General features: G+C 49.0%; 1 long non-coding RNA gene across 5 annotated transcripts; it reads right to left on the reverse strand.

Moving 5' to 3' along the window:
• Nucleotides 1-1,035: 1,035 nt before the first annotated feature.
• On the reverse strand, nt 1,036-18,838 carry LOC117797226. Of its 5 annotated transcripts, none has more exons than XR_004622149.1 (3): nt 18,239-18,464; nt 6,427-16,940; nt 1,036-4,141 (listed from the first exon to the last, which is right to left on the reverse strand). It is a non-coding gene; the product is annotated as an uncharacterized LOC117797226 (long non-coding RNA). The 5 variants fall into 5 exon arrangements; XR_004622146.1 differs by lacking the exon at nt 1,036-4,141 and adding an exon at nt 18,472-18,838 and having other exon boundaries at nt 5,274-16,940; nt 18,239-18,378; XR_004622148.1 differs by lacking the exon at nt 1,036-4,141 and having other exon boundaries at nt 5,274-13,303; nt 16,755-16,940; nt 18,239-18,465.
• Between the last annotated feature and the right edge of the window lie 4,897 nt (nt 18,839-23,735).

Below are 23,735 nucleotides of genomic sequence, written 5' to 3' on the forward strand. Positions count from 1 at the left end.
AGAAACTGTACGGAAAAACACACCCTCTCTGTGGGTTAGGCCACAAGTTAAGGTTTTGTTGAGACCTTCTGCTCTACCACTATCACCATAACAAGCATACCCAAAGAATAACAAAATGTGTATGTCGAGGTCCCTGTGTGACTCAAAATGAACTACCTAAAACGGGATCTGTTGCGAGAAGAGAGCTTAACTCTCCACAGGCCTAAGCTTCTGGAGCTCTCTCCGGAAGTCAGCAGCAGCCGCACATCCCTGCCACACAAGACATGAGAAACCAAGGCCCAGGGCACGGAGGCAGGTTGGCGTGCAAAGCCACGGGGCGCCCGGGTCCCTACCTGAAAAACATTGTTAGCAAGTGAGAGGATGAGCTCCAACTGCCAGATGAGCCCGGNGAGCCCGGGGGGGGGGGGGGCGGTGAGTCCAGGGAGGTGGGTCTAGGCTGAGAAAAAAGACAAGGAGTCCACAGAGCAGTTCTGTTCTAAGCGCCCAGCAACTTTTACATCTGCTAATTCACGCAGATGTTCAGCTCTCCTGAATTCCTAAGAAGCATAAAAAACTTGAAGAAAAATATGGCGTGAAAATCAAATCTCATGAATTTCATGTCCAGGCTCTTTACCTATCTGTCAGTCACGTAGTATTTCTATAAATATTTTATTTCTATAAGATAACATCCCTTCCCCTGTTTTTAGGTAGGATTAGTCCAGGTTGTGCTGTAGTAACAAGCTAGCCCCGAATCACAGAGGCTTATGTCTTGATAATCACTGAAGCTAAGTAAGAGATAGAGTGGGTTGGATATCCTCTTGCTTCTGCTTTCATGCGTTGGAAACTTCCATGAGAAAAGTTTTTCTATCTCTGTGGCTTAAAACAACTTGCTCCTCCTGTGCGTCCATCTGGGATCAGCCAGGTTTGTATTCCCACTTTGTCCTCATGGAGAGAGGCCGACCCATGGCCTTCCGCTACCTGAAGCATGGCTGGTGACACGGCAGGGGGAGGACCACAGGAGCGCCCTGTGATGGCTGATAAGGCTTTTGCCTGGAAGTAAAACCACCATGCTCTTCATATTTCATTGACAGAGCAAGTCACACAGCCACACTTAAATTCGGTGGCTCAGAAAAATATAATCCTACTACGCGCTCAGTTGAAGGAGAACAGAAATATTTGGTGAATAGCGCTCATGATTTCCACAGCCCCAAAGAGAAGTGAATTTGGAAATTAATTAAAGGCAAAAAGATTTTCTGATATACACCCTCATTTTTCTCAGTGCACCCCCAAACAGAAAATGCTCAGCTTTTTCACTTAAGATAAAACATTCAAAACTATACCAAGATGGGGAGTTCCACAATGTCAGGGACAGTTTATCCGCCTTTACCTTTCCAATACGGAGCACACTGTCTTGTCTTTACCAGGTGCTACAGTAAGATTTGCTGAACTGGGGGCGCCTGGGTGGACCAGTTGGTTAAGTGTCTGACTCTGGTCTTGGCTCAGGTCATGATCTCAGGGTCATGGAATCAAGCCCCATGTCGGGTTCTACGCTCAGCGTGGACTCTGCATCAGATTCTCTCTCCCTTTCCCTCCTGCTCTCTCTCTCTCTTTCGAATAGATTAATAAATAAAATCTTTAAAAAAAAGTGTTTGCTGAACTGAAGAGTTACTGGAGGCAAGCAGGGTGAATTAGCAGGCGTTCTTCTAGAGAACCCATTGCTACTTTTACCAAACTCTGTCTTACGACACTCCCAGGCAGCGTGGGGAATGGGCTGGTGCTTTTCTAGAATGCTGGGTTATTAAGGCTGTCCTAGGTGGCCTGTCTTCCTCCGCTGAGAGCCTCAGCTTGAACTTGCCAATGTCAGAAGGTCTAGAAGGGAGCCTCAGGATCAGCCCCAAAACATACATCTTACAGGTGAGGACACTGAACCCAAGAGAAAGCAATGACTGCTCTCTCTCTCTGCCATATTGTACTGAGCCATGTTATAAATGTGTTCAGCAAAACTAAAATTAACAGAGAGAGAGAGAGAAGAGGGAGCACTCTCTAAAAAATACAGGAAATTCTGCCTGCGTTTCCCTTCAGTGAATGGACATGAGTCTGCTATTTCCAGTAGGTCTTGGTTTCTGCCTTCTCATTGCGTAAGGAGTAGCCCGGCTTTGTGTAGCTCTAACACGGCTCCCAGACACAGGCCAGTCCTTCACGTGGGTTCCACAGAAAGACGATATTCTGTTCCAACACTGGAGGGAAGCTGGACCTACTGGACTTACTGAGAAATGGTATCATGATCTCCAACATGGCAACTTCCGAGAGGATTTCCAAAGGTCATTTGGACCATCCTTCCTGCCTTTAGAACCTACGCCTGGGTAAGAGGAGCTTCTGCTATAATGACTGCCAGTGCCAGAGACAAGCTGCCAAGAAAGGACCTGCCCGGAACAGCGCCATGTGTTCAATAACCCGTTGGTGAGCTCCTGCTGGAGCCTCTTACGGGCAAGGGAGCGTGCAGAGAACGAAAACCTGAGCAAGCCTGCACATCACTGGACTATAAAAATCATTAAAATATTGAGGAATTTAAAGACTTAATGACCCAGTAAAGATGGAAAATACTCTCAAATGCAGATCTCAGTCATTAAAAATGCATTTTGCATGCCACATTTACCTCCTGTGAAAATGGGGGCAAAACACATTTAGGGCAAGATTGCCACAGCTCCCCAAGAGGGTGGGTTAGAAAAAGCGAGTGCCCAATGAGGTGCAAGCTCTCAGGTGCTCCGGCTGTCCTCCGCGGGGGGTGGCGACTCTGCGACCATCTCAAGCGACAGCCAGTTCACCACCCCAGAGACTTCTGAACAGTGCGTGATGGAGAAACTGTCTTTCTGAGCGAGAGTCTGGCTTGGCAGAAGCATCCAGAGGTAAGGCAGTAGGACGAATGCATATGGCAAAAACCACTGAGGGAAGCACCTTACCACAGAGACCAAGTTAGTCTCTTACCAGTGCGTGTTTGTGTTTTTTCGTACCGGACCTTTCTGCATTAGTTTGCTAGGGCTGCTATAGAAAGTACCAGCGACGGGGTGGGTCAGACAACAGACATGCACTTTCCTCCCGGTTCTGGAAGCCAGAAGTCTGCAGTGAAGGTGCTGCCAGGCTTAGTTTCTTCCGAGGCCTCTGTCCTTGGTTTACAGGCGGCCACCGTCCCTCTGTCTTCTCATCACCCCCTCCTCCCCCCGTGCCTGTGTCCAAATGTCCTCTTCTTAGGACACACCACTCACACTGGATTCGAGTCCACCCTCATGACCTCATGTGAACTTAATGACCTCTTCAAAGACCCTGGCTCCAAATTGCTCAGACTGTGAGGTGCTGGGGGGTTAGGATTTCAACATATGGATTTGGGGGGGGGGGACACAATTCAGCCTATTACAGTCACCAACATGTTATAATACCCCCAAAAGGAGACTATGAGGGGTTTTGTTTTATAGAGAAAATTCGAAGTTTGTGTCATGTGGAGTGGCTTGTGCCTTTCTAAGGTGTTGGATTCAGTGAGACTCCGAACTCACAAGCGCTCGCATGGGCGTGAAAGCGAGAGAACAAACGCCAGGGCTGTTAGCCGTGCACGGTTCCCGGAATGTGACCGTGCAACACGAGCACGGACCCCGCCCCCAGCCTCGATGTCCCATTTGTAAAACAAAGGAATTGAGTCAGTGAGCCCCTGTGCTGACTGGCATTCCAACCCCCTTCTGGGAGCTTCCCCGTGTGCAGAGACAAGAAACCCCAACACTACACTTCCCACATGCCTTTACAGCTAGAGTTCTGCAGAAGAATTGGGTGGCCCCAGTAGGATGCGCTGGGATGAGACGGGGGGTGGGGGGCGCCGAAAGGAAGAAGAGGCCGCCTTTCTGGGGCTGCTCCTGCCGTCCAGGCCTGTCCACTCGCACGGCAAGGAAGGGAGGCGGCTGTGCTCTGCAGCCAGGCCCAGGGGAGGCGGCGGTGGCAGGGGGGTGCCCCAGGAATCCTCCCCGAAGGTACACTGGCAAACACGAAAAACAGGTACAAGCATGTGTGTTGCAGCTGTAGAGGGAGGGGCCGGCCACGTCTCCAACATCCGACAGTGAAGAACCGCTTAAACCAGCCATGGTTGAGCCAAACACACATGATAGAATGTTCTGTAGCTCTATAAAGAAATAAAGAGTATTTCTATACAGAAATATTTCTATAAAGAAATAAAGACGACTGCAGTAATCTTCAAAATAGATCGTTAAGTGAAAAAAGCAAAGTAGAGAAAAGGGTATGACGTATACTACCATTTAGAGAGGGGGGGATAGGTATGTATATTTAAAAGAAATCTTGGAAGAATAAACAAAGAGGTAACCCTAAAGATTTCTTTTTAGTTGTAAGAACAGTGTGACTAAGACATCAGGTCCCAAACTCTGGGAGTGAAACCAGAAACAAAGGGACAAGTGTGCAGGCCCCTGTTCTCCCCACCGGTTCAGACTCAGGAGGGAACAGACGGTGGGGGAGGGGAGGATTGAGCGTTTTCTGAGTGTCTGCCCTCTGCAGCGCCTGGGCCAGGTGATTCAAAGACATCTCCTCCTTTCATCTACCCCGGGCTGGCTTTCAGGTCGGTATTTTTACTGTCCCCATTTTGCAGATAAGGAAAGGAGAACAAAGAGGAGTTGAACAATTTGAGAAATTCAAAAAGCAAGTAGTATCAGAAAATAGTGACACCCCCTTAGGACTCCGGTGTCTGTCTCCTTCCCTCATGCACCCCTAGAGTGGGGTACCAGGCCTGGCTGCAAGGGACGGGCCCCAAGCCTAGCCAGGGCATCTCCCAGCCTCCCAACCCATCCCCATCCGGGCCGGGGACAGGGGAGTGCCTCTAAGCCACTGGCTTTCAATCTGATTGCATATTAAAATCACAGAGGAGCTTTCAGAAATGCTGATGCTCGGGTCCTATCCCCAGAGATTCTGATTTAATAGGTATGGGTTGCAAACTAGACATGGGGTTTGGGGAAGCTTTCCAGGTAATCCTAACGTGTGGCTAAGTTTGAGAACCGCTGTTCTGAGCTCATGCTGTTTCATGTGTAGTCCAGGACCGTGGGCATCACCTGTGAGCATGTGAGAAATGAGAAATCGTGGGCCCCGCCCCAGACCTACTAAATCAGAAACTTGTGGGGAGGGAGGAGTGAAGGGAAGGAGACAGTGATCTGTATTTTCACCAGCCTTCCACATGATTCTAACACACCCTAACGGTTCAGAACCACCGCTCTGAGCAGCAAGTAGAGACAGACCATCACATACTGTGGTTGCCTTTACCAACTGCCACACAACTGTGTTTATTACAACGGAGGGCAGACCTGATGCCCTCAGGTGACGAGACCGTCCAGGCCACTCCCCCAAGAACAAAACTTTGAGAGACATGGGAGAAGGTGTTTGAACGTCACTTGGAATCATCTGGAACCCACTGTAGCTTCTGAGAAGGGGAGTGGCTTGATCAACATGCACCAAGAGCTGCCACAGGGAGCGTCGGGAGCCCAGGAGAACATGGACGGATGGCGGCGAACCGGCAGGCTGGCCGTGGCTCGCGCCAAGGCTCCTTGGTGTGAGTGTGTATCCATTTCCCAGGGCTGCCATGCCGAATTGCCACAGCCTTCATGACCCGAAACAACACAAGTCTATTCTCTCACAGTTCTGGAGGACAAAAGCCCAGAATCAAGACATCAGGGGTGGTTCCTTCTGGAAGGCCTGAAACTCGAGAATCGGTTCCGTGCTTCTGTCCCAGCTTCTGGTGGCAGCTAACAATCCTTAGAGCCCCTTAGCGTGTGGACACATCACTCCAGATCTTGGCAGCACTTCCCTTCTGTGCCTCAAACTTCCCTCTCCTTTCTTGTAAGACAATCATTAGATGTGGGGCCTACCCTAACTCTAGGATGATCTCAGCTCAAGACCCTTCACGTAATCACGTCGGCCAAGATTCCATTTCCAGATAAGGTCACATTCACAGGCTGCGGGGCAGGGGTGGTGGTGGTGTCAGGACTTGGACATTTTCTTTTTGAGGGCCACAGTTCAACCCACAACAGATGGGAAACCATTTCACCTTCTTACAGGGCCCTCCCTGACGCGGATTCTGAGCAGAGGAATTTCCTGACGTAACTCAAGGCAAACACGATGGGCCTGCCATACCGCGCTATGATTGTCTTCACGGAGTTCCGCATCATACAAAGTGCTTTCATGTGTGCTCACTTAAGCCTTGCCACAAAGCTGGGATGTTCTTGTGCTCTCGCATAGGAGGAAACTGAGGCACGGGGAGCCTGGGTGACTTGCCTGAGCTCCCAGAATCAACCAGGGGTAGTCCTCCCACTCTGAATGTGCTGCCCTTTCTGTTGGCACCAGCCGCTGTCAGGAGTCATGATTTAACCCCACTGCCTTCGAGAAAGTGGGGGGCAGGGAATCTCTTACCTGAGCCGGCGGTGTGATGGAGACTCAGCAGTGTGCCACCAGTTTATCACCAGTGGTTAGGGGAGGAGGTCTGGTCGCTTGTTTCTCGGTTTCCCGTGACCTTTCTCAACTCCAGTTCGACACACAGAGCCTTGTTCATGCCAGGCACTTGGCCTCTGGAAGGAGCTCAGTACGTGTGGCTGGAATGATGTGGTTTGTTCTGGCCCTCGCTGGCAGGAAACCTGTCTGAGATACACAGCTGAAAATATTCACCTCTTCCCAGGAGTTCGTCCAGGGGACCCTCAGACCCACTCTGCCAAGTAATGACGGCAGAAGCCCCGGGTTCTGACATCAGCCTCCTCACTGTCAACTCAGAAACGGATAAAAGCCCCTAACCGAGCAGCCAGACCCTGGGGTGGGTGCCTAATTCTCCAAGCGGTCTGGTCAATGATAGGATGTCGGCTTCACCTTTAGGGTCTTTGTTGCTGAGCCCCGAGCCTCAGGTTGGCTTGCTCACGTCACCACAGCTGCTGTTGCCCCTTCTAGGAGTCCAGGGGCACGTGTGGCTTGAATAGCCTCGGCCTCCCAGCTCAGGACTCCTGCTTCCCTGCAGGTCCCAGCGCTCAGCCTTGGGTTTCCAGCCACCAGCAGGACTGGCCCGCTCTCACTTCAAACTCCAAAATAACATACCAGCCCTACGTTCCCCTTCGGAGTAGTTGCCCCTCCTGAACTTCTCCATCTGCTCAGTGGCACCACCTGGAAAACAGACATCACGGTTCACCCCTCTCGGCCCCTTTCCTCCAAAGGCAATCCCTTCCCACAAGACGGGAGGTGGGGCACGGAGATGGACCAGTGAGGAAGGGAGCGAACATTTTCGAGCACTCCCCATGATGAGACAGACTGCGTGCCGTAAGCCAACTCACTGATCTCAATAATCCAGCGAAGTGGGGCCGGTATTTCTGTCCTAATTCTACAGGTGAAGACGAGAGGCTCAGAACGATTCAGGCCACACAGCTGTAAGGCAGAGAGCAGAATGCAGCCCGTGCTCTCTGCAGTCCAGGTGGTGCTCAGCCCGATTTATTCCTCCTTTGGTGACTCCCAAGTAGGCTGCTTCTCTCCTGCCTTCGCCAGAGCGGCTCTCGGCCAGCTTTCACCTGCTCCCTCCTGACTTGCGGCTCTTCTCTGCACCGACACTTTCCTCCTCTGATTGGCCTGTGTCCAACTGCTTTACATTTCTTTTTCTTTCTTTCTTTCTTTCTTTCTTTCTTTCTTTCTTTCTTTCTTTCTTTCTTTCTTTCAGAAGGGGGACACTCCCAACTGACTGAGCTACCGAGGTGCCCCTGTATTTCTTTCATATTTCCCACAGTGCCTGCTCCTGGACTGGACATGGGGTAGACACTCAGCACGTTTTGTTGGGCGTGGCACAGCAGGAAATTATTTTCTACCATCTAAGAATGATTTTACATGAGGCTAGCTGTCACCTACTGTTATTTGAGAGGATGCAGAAAAATCATACCAGATCCAAACTTGGTTAGTAATGTGCTTGACTTCTTACCATCCTTGGTCGTGAAGGATGAGGGTGGTATGTACACGGAGGTTCACGGATAATCTACAGCGCTTACTGTGGCTGATAGCTTTCATCTCCTCGGCTGACCAGTCTGTAGCCGGTCTGGTTTCTCTACAACTTCAGGTGAGGACAGAAAGTCCCACGGCAGCATAACCTACATACAGAATCCTCCAGACTAGGTGGGAGTTTGTGGAAGGCGCACATCAAAGGAATTGCTATTTTCTCAGGAGACGTGGACGAGCCTGACGCAGGAATGCACACTGACGGGTACATTTTGGAGGGAAAGGTGGATTTTACAGAGCTGAGGTCCATATGCTGATCTGATGTAATCAGTAAAGTGTACAAGTCTGAGTCACAGATATTCCCTTTACCAACCTGGGTGGGGATCGGAAGCACCCCCACTGGGTGGGGTTACGGAGTTAGGAAGTGCCAGTGAGATATGGCAAATATCCCGCACAAGAGAACAGTTGCCAGACGTGAAAACCACACCCAATTTTTCTCCTTTGCCATGAGATTGCCACCTCCAGGGGCCACCCTCCCCCTCGCCAGCTCAAAATATCTTGACAAACGCATCTGCATCCATTCCATTTCATATATTCATCATTCCATTTCATATATTCATCATCTGACTTACCTGTTACACTTCACGGCAAAGTTGCATTTCGTATGAGAATGTAGTCAGATAAGAAGGCTGCTGGACTCAGCGTTTAAAAGTCCTTCCACTGAGAGCAAGTTGGTGCAACCTCTTTGTGGGATGATTTGGAAATATTAAAATTTAAATACAAATATCCTCTGACCTAGCAGTTCCACTTCTAGGAATTTTTCCCCCACAAGAACAAAACCAAGGCAAAACAAAAATACATACATGCGTGGAAATAATAATTTCAGCATTATTTGTAAGACCACGAGAGGAGACACAGTTACGATGTTCTTTAACATAGATGATAGTTAAATAAATTCTGATACATCCAGACAACGAAACTCTCTGAAGTCCTGAGAAAGCAGGAGGTAAATGTTTACGCAGTAATACTGAATCAAGAACGTGCTACAGGTTATGTTACATGGAAAACAAAGGAGCGGAGGAACGGGCACAGTGTGTAGTACGCAGATATCCCGGACATATAAAAAGGGTATCAGAGGGGCGCCGGGGCAGTGCAGTCAGTTAGGCGTCCGATTCTTGGTTTTGGCTCAGATGGTGATCTCAGGGTCGTGGGGTCGAGCCCTGCGTCGGGCTCTGCACAGAGTCTGCTTCAGACTCTCTTTCCCTCTTCTCTTCCCCCCCCCGCTCTCTCTCTTTCTCTCAAATAACTAAATAAATCTTTTTTAAAAAGGGTATCAGAGCAATTATTCATTGACTTAAACTAAATTACCAGCAAGTGCCTCTTCTCCACGTATTCCTCACTTCTACCGAGTTTACTGTAGATTTCTGAGGACTCATCGCATAATCTAACTTGTCCTAAGAAGCAATGATACCATCATCTCTGAATCAAAATAGAAAGGAAAGAGGGGACTAAGAAACTAGGTGCCTCTCTATAACCTCAGGGAAAACACCGGGCTAGGTTTTCAGGCCCTGCACCCCTTCCTTGTTCTCACTGAACCAACCTGCTCCCTTTAAGCTGATATTGGTGGGTTCTCAGGGGCGGGTTCATGGAAGTATCTTTTAAAAAAAACTATAATACTGAGCCTGGTGCTGGCTCCTTACAGCATTTGTGGGCTGAAGAGCAGAGCTGGGTCCTGGTTTTCATCCAGCAGCATAAAGTAAGGGGTGGATACTGGAGATTATAAAAGATCCCACTATGTTTTCAGGGAATTTCCAGACCAGCGGTATGGTAGGGCAGCTGGACTAGGGCATTAGGGCCCATGAGATTCAGCCCCTGCACTTAAGCTTGGACTAGTAATTGGATGAAAAGTATATGTTTGTGAGGAATGTCGCAATAGTTCCCAGTCTCGTAAGTTTGGCACGTTGGCTCTTTCAAGGTGGCAGAGCACAGTCGGTAAGGGCAAGACTCTAGCCAGATTCTAAGATTCAATCCTGGTGATGCCATTTATTAGCTATTTGATCTTGAATAAGTTACTCTTTGGTCTTAGTTTTCTCATCTGTAAAATGGGATAATTCTGGCACCTATCTCCTAAGACTATCATGAAGATTAAACATATAAATACAAGAAAAACACATACCAAGTACTCAATGCCACATCCTTAAAAGCTAACCTGTTTCAGAGAAAGTCCTATTTCTGCCCAGTAAGCATTGAAAGCTTCAAAACCCTCACTGCCTCTCCCCTCTCCAAGCTCCCTGAGGCCATGAATTAAAAGAACAGACAGGATCGTTGTCTCCTACGTTCAACAGAGCAGTTTTTCCTGAGCAACGCTGCGTCTGCGATGCACCTTAGTGTAAACGATTCGTTTTATCTCAAAATCATGTCAGAATTCCGTAGTCATTAATTTCAAACCCAGACTTGCCTTTGTGCTTAATTATTGGTTCTCTCAGGAGTTGAGCGTGTGGCCCTTTCGTTCCTTTGGGAGAGGCTGCTGTGCCTGAAGTGGTGGTGGCGGCCGGCTCTGAGCAGACCCCCAGGGCTCTGGGGTTGCCGCGTTAGCAACTGTGTCGCTGGAGGGTCTGGGCTCCGAGCCGCGGTGGCTTCCTCCTCAGGTGCAGGCAGGATGCGGATTCCAGAGAGGGAGACAGCTGTGAGATGCTGAGCAAACCCTCGCCTGTCTGCACCCGAGTCTTGTCATCTCTAAACACAGGGGCCGCATTAAACGGGCCAGTGGTTCTTTCCAGTCCAACAGACTCTAAGTAGGTATGAACCCAGTCTCAGCCGGGCTTTTTGTCTCCCCGCTGACCCCAGCACTGCCACCACACACAGTGAAATACTAACCGCTCCCCTTTCCTGGGTGCCACGCGCCAAGTGCGTCCGTCACATGCATCCCTGCGCTTGCTGCAGGGGCAGACCTCGGGGCAGCTGTTCGTTTTGCAGACACCCGGAGAGGCCAAGGTGAAGGCCAAAGTGGGAGCCTGGAATCCGGCCCCTCCCCGCTCCATACCATCCTCTGTGTCTGGATCCAAGGGACGCTCGCGCCCTCCGAGGCAGCCACGTGTGCGGTGAGGGTCCTGGAACCGAACCGTGGGAGTCCCCTGAGGTTCCAGCTGTGACATGGCAGCATCATCCTTGCACTTTCTACTTTTCCAATTGGTTTTGTTTCAGCCGTGCCGGTGTTAGGAAGCCACGCCCGAGGAGTTCTCCTCGAGCCCTCAAGGGCCCCCCCAGCAGACAGAGATTGTGCACGTTTGATCCCAAACCTTCTCCCTGTCTCACAAAAATGCACAGCCCTGCACGGTTGCACTCGGGAGAGAGAGGCGGCGGAGCGCCCCTCCTGGGGGCTCTGGCGGGCTTGCGTCAGACCCCAGGGCAGGGCTGGGCCGGAGCACCAGGGACCAGACCTCCCTTTGCGCGTCTGCTTCCAACACAGAGTCGAGCCTGACTACCGCAGCTGCACACGTTCAGAGCCTTTATCTTCCACCCCTGCCTTGAGCACTTCAGTCTGCCAGCCCATCTCTCTCTCTCCACCATACACTCACACGCACTCACACTCACACACTCACTCATATTCTCATTCATTCTCTCTTTGAAGACATTTCATAGCTGAAAATAAACACATCAAAATTAAGACTCTGCCCTGTGATGAGAAAGCACATACAAAAGAATTAAAAGCCAGAGTTCTTAAGACCTCAGCCCTTAAGGAACGTCTCTGGAAGCATCCTTCTCCTTCACAGGGTGGAGAGCGGCAATGCATGGAACTCCTCAGAGCCTCAGACATACTCAGAATAAGAAACACACACATTTACTATGAGCAGCTGTGCTCAGCTGAGTCCCTGGAGGCGTGTGGGAGACGCCTGGCACCCATTCACTGCTCTGGAAAAGGCTGATAACACCGCACCCAAAGGAACAAGAGCCCGGCACTGTGGGTGGCGCCCACCAGGCAGCGGCGTCCACACAGGCGGGGCCAGCCTCTCCCTGGGGCTGGGTGCACAGGGCCTCGTCGCCCCCACCACTTGGCCACCGAGGGGCCAGCCACTAACCCTGCAACCTCCTCTCGGGCCTCCAGCCCCCTAGGCTGTGAGGGAGGGTTTCCTGAGCAGCTCCCCCAAACCCTCCGATGAGGCAGTCCATGGGGCCCCGGACTGTAGCCTGCCCGTGGGGCGGGAGAGGGGCAGGACCCAGCTGGTCAGCCTGCAGCCCCCTCACCAGCCCCTCAGGGATGAAAATCCTGCCATTTGCCAAAGGCAGGCACCACTTCGTTTCCCACTGGGCCTTCACTTACGGTGGGGCCTTACCTCTGGATAGCATTGAGCCTTAGAAATATAGAATACCCAGTCAGATTTGAATTTCAGATAACAAATAATGTTTCAGTATAAATACGTCCCAAATACCGAACGGGGGCATACTTAGGCGAAAACATCTTTTGTTATTTATCTGAAATTCAAATATAACCATGTGTCCTGTATTTTATCTGGCAGCCATACCTCCCTTGCAGACTCCCCTCCCTCCAGACCTTCCCAGGGAGTGTTTATTCTAGAGACGTGCTCTTAAGCAAAATTTGTTCAGTTCTGATTCTCCCAGGATTGCTGATGGAAAGCAAAGACTTCGGGGCCCATCTACGGAATAAAATCTCCATGGGTGGGTCTCAGAAGTCCAGATTTTATCAAGTTGTTATTTAGGGGATTCTGATGCACATTTGCATTAGCTATCATTACTTCTGGGCAAATTACCCTCCAACACAAAGGCTGAAAACCACCAGCATTTATTAGCTCAGAGTTCGTATGGGTCGAGAATAGGGATGGATTTAGCTCTGTGTTTCTGGCTCAGGCTCTCTCGTGATGCTGCGGTCAGGTGTTGGTTCAGGCTGCGATCATCTCAAGACTCCACCAATGCTGGGGAACCACTCCTAGGCCCCCCTGCATGGCGTTCAGTAGGCTTTAGGTCTCTGTTGGCTATTAGCTAGAAACATCAGCTCCTCATCGCGTGGTCTCTGACTTTCCCCAGAGCTGGGGGTCTGGGAGGTAGGGAGGGGGACATCCCCAAGACAAATCCCAATCTAGACTACACTCAAAGGAAGAGAATTTCAGAAAAGCATGAATACCAAGAGGCAGGAATCACTAGGGGCCATCTTAGGGCTGTCCACCCGTACAATACTCAAGTTTGAGAATCACTACTACAGATCAGTCCTCAGTATACTGCAACCAAGACCACATTTTAAATATGGGAGCAAATGTCTGTCTTTACTGATTTCTTTTTTCCTGTTTCTGTCCTTCTTCCATCTCCTCCGCCCCTTGGAGATTTGAGACAACAATGAAGAAGAAACAGGGAAGAAAAAGTAGTCAAAATGACAATTTTAGAATAGCAAAATGTTAAATTTTAAAATGCTTGCAAATATTCTTTGAGTAGAAGTAAATTATATGCAAATTCCATGCATATGTAACTGTCATCCTAAAATTTTACCGCTCAATGTGGTTTCTGAAGACTCTCCTATGAGGACTCTGGTAACACAATAAGTAAGGTGACCAGTTGTCTCAATTTGCCCAGGAGTCTCTCCTTTCCTGGAAAATCCTTCAGTCCCAGGCAAAATGGTCTCTCTCTTTTTTTCCTTAAAGATTTTATCCATTTATTTGAGAGAGAAAACCAGAGAGAGAGAGAGAGAGAGAGAAAGGGAGAGAGTAGGAGCGGTGGGGGATGGGGGAGGGGCAGAGGGAGGGGGAGAAGCAGGCTCCCCACAGAGCAGGAAGCCCACCCTGCTGGAGCTAGAGCCACCCAGGCGCCCAGCTGCTGTCCTTCTTAACAGGGAGCCAACAGGAAACTCCGCCCCTCTCCACAGACAGAGTGGGTCCGTCCACCTTGTGCTGAAGCCGGGAGAGCATGGGATTTGAGTTAGAGTGTGTGCCCTTAGCTGTGGCCTTAGACTCTATCATGAAGAAGACAGGGATCAGAAATCTGCTTTAGGGAAGCTTAAATATAACGACACACGCGGGACTGTTTTGTAAACCTAGAGCTGCCCTATGGCTGCTGCTCTTTGGTGCTATTCTGAAAAGAGCTGCTCCTAGTATGAAAGATGGGACCACACCATTAGCCCTTCACACTGCTGCGACCAGTCTGACATGTTCTCCTGCAACGGGGCTGGCGTTGCTGACCCCCCTAAAAGGGAAACGTAGCCCACATGACACACCTTAATTTTTATTTTAATTTGCAATTTAGTCCCCCAACCGATTTACTCTGTCTCCTCCGGAAAACGCTAAGCTACCAAAAAGGACAGTCCTCTCTAGTGTATCCTCAATGACAGGTTTCCCAGAAAATCTGTGCGAAGCCTTGATAGAAGAGACATGATTCATTTTCGCAGCTCTGATGGTGTGACTCCCTCCTCTGAGAGAGAAAGCCTGTCGCCAGCACCCCTCCTTCCTTCACCCTCCAATTCCATTCCTCAAGGTTTGGGAGATTTTTTTTTGGTGAGAAAAGCAGTCATCTGTAAATTGTGTTAAAGTGCTCATCCTCTCTTTTTTCCTTCTGCCTTTACCAGTTCTGGGCAGCCCTCCCCATTTATGTGATGTGAAGTCTCTAACTCCAAATAGACAATGCGACTTTTGAACTGACTCTGTTTTCCCTCGAGGTGGGCTGACTAGCAACAATGGCCTTAATTTACTTTTTTGTCCAGAGTTCTCCTCCACTCACCCCTGTACCCTAGTACCAGAGCCTAAGCCCCAGGCACGCAACAAAGATGCTGGATCAATTGGGGTGTAAAAGAGAGACCATGTGGGTCTCATCTGCTCCCTGCCACGTGGCAGCCATATAAAACCTGGAACTTCTCCATCTCAACGAGGAGAATGAGGTCTGGCCTTCCCGGGGCACGGGGCGACGAGATACAAGGGTCTAGTTTTTATTGGAGTCCTTCCTTTGGCAGGCTTTAGATATCTGGCCGGCTGAGTATTCCTACAGTCGTATTATTTGCGTTGTTTACTGGAGGAGAATTTCTATTTCCTGACCTTAGCAAGTTTACCTAATAATTATAATAATCTTAATACCGCCACACAACTGTTGCCTTATGATTTCTGTTTTATAGTTTTAACACTTAAAAGGCTGATTTTTGCCCCTGTACTTTAGGCCAGTTTCCAAGGTGTGTCCTTCCCCTGACATACAAGATGGTGAGATTTCCGTTTATGCAGAAGAAAGCTTTGAGTTTCAACAAAGATACAGAGTGTTATAAAAATCTAGTTTTGAAGTCCGCAGTTCTGCCTCAATAAAACTGATTTTTTAAAAATGAACAATGCTTAAGCAAACCTTAAACAAGTACCATAATTAAAGAGAAGATTATAAACACATTTTCCTTCTGGTTCATTAAGTTGCATGCAAGCTTATAGTTAATGTATAATGAAAACATTACAACTATATCAAAAGAAATGACAAAAGAAAAAAAAAATGCTCACCTACACCCCCACCAATCTGATACAATAAAGTAAATTGTTTCATACCAGCCCTTTTCTTCTGAAGGAGAAAAGATGGAGTGAGTAGGGCTCAAGGCTCAGCCCTCTCCCACAGCCCTTCCACCCTTTCCCAGGGCATCTGGGGCCTAGGGGTGAAGTTCAGTAACAAGCAAAAGCTCTCAGAAAATTCTCGATGGAGCTGGGCAAAGACACCGTGATGGTGAGATGGTGAGTCTTTTATTTGTCAACGTGGCTGGGCCACAGTACCCATATATTTGGTCAACCACCATTCTGGATGTTTCTGTGAGGATGCTTTTAGGGGTGATTAACATTTAAATTGGTGGACTTTGAGTAGAGCTGATTGCCCTCCTAAACATGGGTGGGGTTCACCAATCAGAACAAAACACCGGAGGGCCGCAGAGGAGTCCCTCAACATCTCACAGCCTTGCTTTCCTCATCTCAAAAACTGAAAGCACTTGGAAACACTGCTATGTAACGTGGGACGTTATAGTTACTCAGCATATTTCCTACGTTGGTAGCAACAGCTAACACTGGAGGACTCTGTACGTGCCAGGCTCTGTGCCGAGCACATACGTTATTTCATTTAATCCATTCAACAACCCCATCCGGTGAGTAGTAGTATTGTTCCCATTTATAAATGAAGAAACTGAGGTACAGAGAAGTTAATCCACTTGGCTTAGGGCACACAGCCGGCACGCAGTGGAGCTGGGACTTAACCTGTCTAGACCTATCAGAACTAGGGAATGTTCTCCCTAGCGATTAGCTAGTGACCACGGGGAGTTATTTAACTGCCTTAAGTTCTGATATTCTCGTATGTACCATGGGATCCCTATCCCCTAAGCCTACTGTGAGAATTCGGGGAATCACCTTTGGGAGGGCAGCTAGCAGCGTGCCCGGTGTGCACTCGAGGAGTGCGACGAGAATCTCTGTGTAGACCCCCACGTGCCACCCTGCCAGCCCCCCTGCACGGAGGACAGCCTAATCACGTGTAGAATCGGGAAAGCAGCCCCAAGAGCCATAAATCCATGACCGACCTGCCCCATTTATCAAAATCTCCTTTGAAGAAATAGTCTTCCTGAAAAGAATCAATGAATTTGAACAGATTTATGTTAAGACTTTTAAAATGGTAAATGAATATCTTCTTCTTGAATATATCTGAGATTACCCTGCTCTAAAACTCGAAAATTTTATCAAATCATTCCTTAAAATACTGACGAAATGTATCTCGTATTTTAAAATACAGCCGTAAGATGACTGTGTTGGCGTGCTGGAGCCGCCATAACCAGATACCTTGGGCTGGGTGGCTCAAACCGCCGAAATGTGTATTCTCACGGTTCTGGAGGCTAGAAGTCCAAGATAAAGGTGGTGGCAGGCTTGGTTTCCTCTGAGGCCTCTGCCCTTGGCTTGTAGAAGGCCGTCCTCTCCCTGTATCTTCACATCATCTTCCTTCTGCGCCCGTCTGTGTCCTAATCTCCTCTTATAAAGACACCAGTGACAAGGGTGAGGACCTACTTCAAGGACCTCATTTTAACTTAATTACCTCTCTCAACGCCCCATCTCCAAACAGTCACCTTCCGAGGTATTGGGGGTTAGGGCTTCGACATATGAACTCTGTAGGGGCACAATCCAGCCCGTAATACATATTTATTAACTATATTCACAAGAAAAATATACTCCTCTTTGTCGGACATCTTCAGAATCACTGACTATGCATGAAGCATGTATTTATATTCACTGACTATATTTGCGACAAATATATGCATGAATATATTCATACATGGAGTACGCCTTGAAACAAGCTTTGGGAAACTGGTTATTTTGGTAAATTTGACAAGTTGGCCATATGGTAAATTGATACTTTGTTGAACGGTCTCTCTGAGAATTAACGATTTGGCCTATTGATCCAGAGCTGATGTAAAGTCTGTGCGAAACAAAAGCTACTGGGCCCTCCCCACCCCCCAAGCATATGACGCTGTTATCCGAGAGAGAAAAGCGCCCAAAGCCGGGAGCAGCTGCCGAAACACGGGCAGCACTTAGCTGACAGGTCACCGGCAAAGGGCCTTCTGAGGGAAGGGGGAAGTTGGGCCCGCGAACTTCGGAACCTGGGGAAGGCCAGGTGGGTGGGGTGCCCCCTGGGGGCTTCAGGATCCTGGGACGTGGGCTGAGGGCAGGGGAGCGAGGGAAAGGGGACCCTCGGGATAACTGTTTCCCAGCTTTGCTTTTCTTTAGCTTCCCTCTTCCTGGATCTCCCCCCGTCAGGCCACACGGCCATTTCAGTGTCACAGGTGCCACTTTCTAAGTCACCCCAGTCCATGGATCCTTACACCATATGTTCCCTCATGTCAGGACCCATGTCTCCTTTTTGATTCATTTAATAGTGAAAACCCAAGGACATTAGTGGTGAACCCCTTTCCCCTCCACATCCATGTCCAAATGCAGCTCCATCTTCTTTTCTTCCATTAGTCTACTGAAGGGGTGACCCTCTTCTTTCCAGAATCAATTCATCTGCCTGTGCCCTGGATCGCATTCCTTCCATTTGGGATACTCCTAATCTCACGATGTGCCTCGGCCCCCAGGCACCCCCCAACTCTCCCCTTTCATCCTTTCCTACCTGCCTTCTCTCAACCCTAATGCTTTCCGCTCCTACCAAACTCTATGAAACATTCTCCACTCTTGCCTCACTTTTCACTGACGTCTACTCATGTTTGTTTTCCCTCAGGCCCTAGTCACACAGCTTAGGTGCTCAAGAAAGGGTAGTTGGACTAATACTGTACCGGATGATGGAATCTTCCTCCAGCAATAAGTGTAAGGGTCATGCAGGATGCAAGATGCTCCTCTTGTCTTCAAGGAGGGGGCCGTGGAGTTAGCAAGATACATGCGACAAGAAACATGACAAAATGTCACCTAAGCTACACTGTGAACAAACAGAAGAGAATCTTTAAAATGGAGGCGTCTGGAGAGGCCTCTGGGCTAGACCAACACCTTCCTGTTTCCACCCAGCACTTACGTAAATGCGAATCAGCAAAGTCAGAGTAAAGGGCAAGGACCGAAGGGGATCCTCAGCCACCGCGCCCCAACTGGGGCTTTACATAAAATGAGGGTAATGAGTACTTGGGGTTCTCTTTTGTTCAAAAGGGTGGTGTCCTTGGAAGGAGGAAGGCGCCAGTGGACAAATGCGCTCTGAGCCGTGGTCCACGCAGAGCATGAATCCGCACACACGGCACTTCTCCAGCGTCTGGAGACCTCACGCTGGAACCTGGAGCCAGCTGGCCCCGCTCTCCCTGGTGGCGGGCCACAGCGTCTCCTGCTGTAAAGCGTGGGTGGTGCTCTGAAGACGGGAGTATGCAAGGCAATCGCAGACGGATTCTCTGCACCCTGCACAAGTCCTCCACCACCTTCGGGACCGCCCATCCAGGAGCCGCAGAACTTCCTCTGACCGAAGCTGGCGGCCGACAGCAAACACCAGTGGGTTCCTGCAGCTGAGCCCTCCTGCGAGTTTCAGCCCTGGGGAGAGCCCTGCCCGATGAGCCAGGAGCTGAGGGGCCTCGGCACCCCTGCAAGCCCAGTGTCTAATGCCCCGGTCTCCACAGCAGGGCTTCTGATGGGCTAGGAGCTCCCACAAGCCAAAGCAGTGTTGAGAGCCTGCCTTGGAAGACCTGCAACCCTAAAGCCTTCCAGGGACAATGACATACGCCACAGTGTGGAGCTGAGGGGTCCTTTCACTTGATAGGCTGGAGAAGTCAAAGGAAACACATTTGCAAAACCAGGCCAATCCTCAGTGCTCCCGTAGTAGTACTTATAATAATAATAATAATAATAATAATGAGGAGGAGGAGAAGGAGGAGAAGAAGGAGACGAAGGAGAAGGAGAAGACGAGTTAAGTGTTTATAAAACGACTGGCATGTGTTGGGCTCTGGCCTACAGCACGTAAGTCCTCTCAGGAACTGGCTCCGCTCCGTGCCAGCCGGCAGCTCACAACTTGCTGGTCTCCCCGGCACCTGCCACGAGGCCTGGCCTTCCGGACACAAATGAGGAGACACGGTGACTCTGTCTCTCCCTATCGCCCGTGAAGAGAAAAAGGGAAGGTGAAGATTGATAAGATGTGGCCCCAGATCAACCAGGGTCTGCAGGGAAGAAAGCCCGAGAGACCAAGGGGAGCCACGTCCGCGCCCTGGTGCAGACCTGCAGCTAAACGCACCTGCTCGTGCACAGTTGCAGCAGATCCCGGCGGCTGCCGTGAGCTGAGCGGAGAAACGACCCTGTTCGTCCCCAAGGGCGGCAGGGCGGCTGCGTGAGGTGGAAGGAGGAGTCCTGCCTTTTGTCAAAGGTGAGCCCCAAACACAGTAACTCACACTTCCAGTCGGCTTTCAAGCGGACCTTTGGCCCTCCATCCATTTTCCTGTTTGAGCACCTTAAGAGCTCTGTGGGGAGACAGCAAACGTCACCACCATCCTCATCATCCCCATCTCACAGATGCAGAAACAAAGTCAGACCGAGCGACTTGCCCAAGGACTCCCGGCCTGTCAGCAGCAGGGGCAGGGGTTCAGCCCTCGCCATCCAGCCTTCATCTAGCCCAGAAAGTTTCCACTGAAAGATGCTGAGGCAAATCTTTAATCAGGAGGGGACAGGGCCACCTGAGGGGACTCTGAGTGACCAATCCCCGAGTCACAGTCAGTGCTCGGCAGCAAACCCCCCTAGGACCTCGTGGGTCAGCCAGAGAGTGGCTCGAACTCTCCTGTGGCTGGAGAAACTTTTCTGAAGAGACTCGTAAGCTGAAGCCATTTCATCCTCCTCCTGAGCACGGCAGAACGAGGAGGCCAGAGTCCTGGGTTCTCTCTCGACAGAATTCCACTCTCCTTGCCAGGTCCTCAAGGAAAGACAGCAAACAATGCCATTCTTTTTGCTCCAGAAAAACGGTGACATTTTCAAGGCTATCTGGCAACGTGTGCCTGTGCTCTAGAGACACTGGGAAGAAAAATAAAGCTGTGGAATTCTGCCAGCCTTTTATCAATTAATTACAAACCTACTTAGAGCCTTCACCCTCCCTTATACACACACACCATCATTCTCTCTGCTCACATTACACAGGTCTGGGCAGAGATCTTTATCTAAATGCAAAACTCTGAATTGCTAAGTGGCAGTATTAGCTTGAGTCTTAGGTTAGCCCTGATCACATTAAGCAAGATCACATAAAGTCGCACTTATATCAATTTTGACAGTCCTGAGCCCATCCAGATGCAACCCACCATTTAATCTGGTTTCCTACTGGTTGCTAATTTAATTCTCCTATAACTGCAGCCAATCATCTGTCAATCATCAAAGCTGTATTTAAAATCAACCTAGGGCTCTACTGTGGGAACAGAAAGTGAATGCTTGTCTTGGGTCTTTCATATATTAGCCCATGTGAGACGCAGGGATCATACTGGAAGCTTTTGAAATGCATGCTTTTATTTTAGATATATTTTTTAAATCTCAATTTGGTTTTAGGATACTGTATAATCACAACAGAAAAACTTTAGACATCCCATAAAAGGAATCACAAGTTTTAAAACTACCTTAACCAATTTATTTGGAATAATGATATGACTATAACTCGTCTTGACAATTGCAAATCTGGTAATATAAAAAAATTAGGCTCATTACAATCTTTTCAAATACTTTGCTCTGCACTAGTTCATCTAAAGTCCAGTGGAATGTGTATTGTATCTGTAACATCTGCACCCCCAAGAGTCAACTCAGCCTCGATGGCAGGACTTCCCCCTGGCATTTCCTGGGAAAGGGGAGATTTCATCTTGCATCTCTTTGAGTGGCCCACGCAGTGTAGGGGCTTTCCCTGCTGCTTCCAGCTTTGCCCTATCTGTCCAGTAAGTTCTGCCTGGCCTTTCCAGACCTGTCCCCATGCTGCTGCTCCCTTCCTGTGAACCTCCCCAGAGAATAACATGGGCAAGTATGGTTCTTAACACTGCCCTCTTCACTTTCTGCCACCACCCAGGTGTCGCTTTCCTGAAAGCTGTGTAACTGAGGGGAATTACCATAAAAAAGATAAAAATTAAAACTCCACATGAAATGTGGGCTTTTCCTATAATCCAGGGAAAAAAGCAGCAAAGAAGTTTAACTTTTCTTAGATGACACTTTCCATTTCTAATCTTGCTCTCCGGATCTCAGACCTCACTGCCCAGTGACCTCTCCTAATGCACGTTGTAACTGTCCCTCCACTTTTTAGGTACCCCCTAACCTTGGGGGTTAGTCCAGCCCCAGCATCTACCGTCTCTCCTAAGCAATTCATCTTCTTGACTCCTGAGTTATCCCCTCTAAATAAGAATTCCAGGACGGGGACAGAGGTGGAGGCTGGCACATTTTCTGGGTGCAAAGGTGGTGGATTTGCCTTTTTGTTAACACGTGAAATCAAAGTATTGCCCGAAACTATGGGTTTTTGTTTCCTCACTTTTGCTTTCTGACTAGTTTTATGATGTTTACTTTTGTGGTTTGGTAAGTTAAGATTTCCATAGTATGATCAGTAACCAATGCTATTCTAGAAAGCTTGTAAGTCAACTGCTAAGATGATTGGGCTGAAAGAATGGACAAAATGAAAACTTAAAAAGCAGATCACTTCCTGAGAAAAGTGAAAAGGATCGTAAGACAGAAGTAGGGTTTGAAGAGCAGAAAAGCTCGAACACTCTACCAGTTAGGACCTGCTTCACTACAGGGAAGAGAAACCCAATCCCAAACCAAAGGTAACTTGGATATAAAACTGCAGAGTCTAGAAAGAGCAGCTGTCTTTAGGCGTGGTTGGTTCCAGAGGCTCAAAGCGAATCCCAGTTTCTCTCTTTGCTTCTAGACTCTGCTTTCCTCTGGGTTGACTTTTATTCTTGGGAACTCAAGGCTCATTTCACCATTAGTATTAGCTATCCTAGAAAAGAAGTGGCTCTTATCCAGGAGGGCTCTGTGGGGTTAGCTTGGGTCATGTGACACCCACCCCTCCATTGCAGCTGAGGACATGAAGCGGTTAGGCTGGGTTTGGTTACAGGGCGGGCAGAAGGGTCAGTGCAGCGGGTTCTGAGAAATTTGGTCTTTATCAGACAGTCGGGAGAAGGTCTGATGGGGGACACAAGTTATTGCTACAATTGCCCACTATATGAAAAGATCATGAGTAAAGAGTAAAACACACTATATATCCAGAAATATCCACTTTGGCAAGAGAGCAAGAGGCAAGCGACAGGAGTGTACTGGAAAGGATACTGAACGTCCAGCAGGCTCTGGGGATGTGTCCGAGCCGGATGATGGATGGTTCGGAACTCCAAGTTAGGAAAGTGCTCTGCCGTATTTGTTTGCACAGATGTGTGTGGGGACACATAGGAAGTGGGATACTATGACCGGAGCATAAATTAGAGGTAATGAGGCCCGAACTTGAGGTGATGGCAGTAAAAGCAGAAAGGGGAGAAGGACTGTGAGTCCCTCTGAGGGGGATTCTATGACACGCTGGTTTTATGAAGAGGCAGAAGGGATTAAAGATGGTGAGAGAATGGTACCATTAGTAAGATGAGCCAGCAAGGCGGAAGAGTCGAAATGGACACACTGCTGCTCGAGCAAGCAGAGGAAGATATCGGGCAGGCAGCTAAGAGGCAAGGCCAGAGTTTCAGAGAAGCGTCAGAGCCAGAGGCCGAGAGAGGAGGAATCTACAATAAGCTTGTAGTTGCAATCATGAGAACTGTACCATCCATGATGGAGGGTGAGTAGAGGTGAGCTGTCAAAGGACGGAAGTCTGGGGAATAGTGAGGCAGGCACCAGAGAAGGAACAGGATGATGACTGACAAGGAGCAGCCAGACGCTGGGCAGAAGGAGAAAGTTGAAGCTACTGAAGGCAGACAGGAGGGAGTTCCATTCCCAGAGAGAAACAGAATTAGACCTCCATGTTCAACATTAAGACTTCCAGTGTTGGTTCTTGTCCTCTTTATTTTATATTCTCCTTGTTCCTTTGAATGCACAGTCAAACTAAGTCCAGTGAACAGCCAGGCAGGCTAAAGATTTCCAGCTTTCTGAAAACCAGTATTTATTTCCACCCTGGGCTAGCCTGCATTAATGTGAGACCTAAGCTTCCTAGCATGAGGAACAACATAGTCCTTTTTGGGTCTTCTCTCATTTTTATAGAATATGGACCACGTATTAAAATAATTACCCAAGCACCACTGTGCTGCAGACAACAAAACTGTTGACCGGCAAGCAGCATTACTGTGCTGATTTGGGGACAGAGTGACGAAACCTGAACTTGAC

This window comes from Ailuropoda melanoleuca, chromosome 20 (assembly GCF_002007445.2).
Source record: "Ailuropoda melanoleuca isolate Jingjing chromosome 20, ASM200744v2, whole genome shotgun sequence".
NCBI lineage: Eukaryota > Metazoa > Chordata > Mammalia > Carnivora > Ursidae > Ailuropoda > Ailuropoda melanoleuca.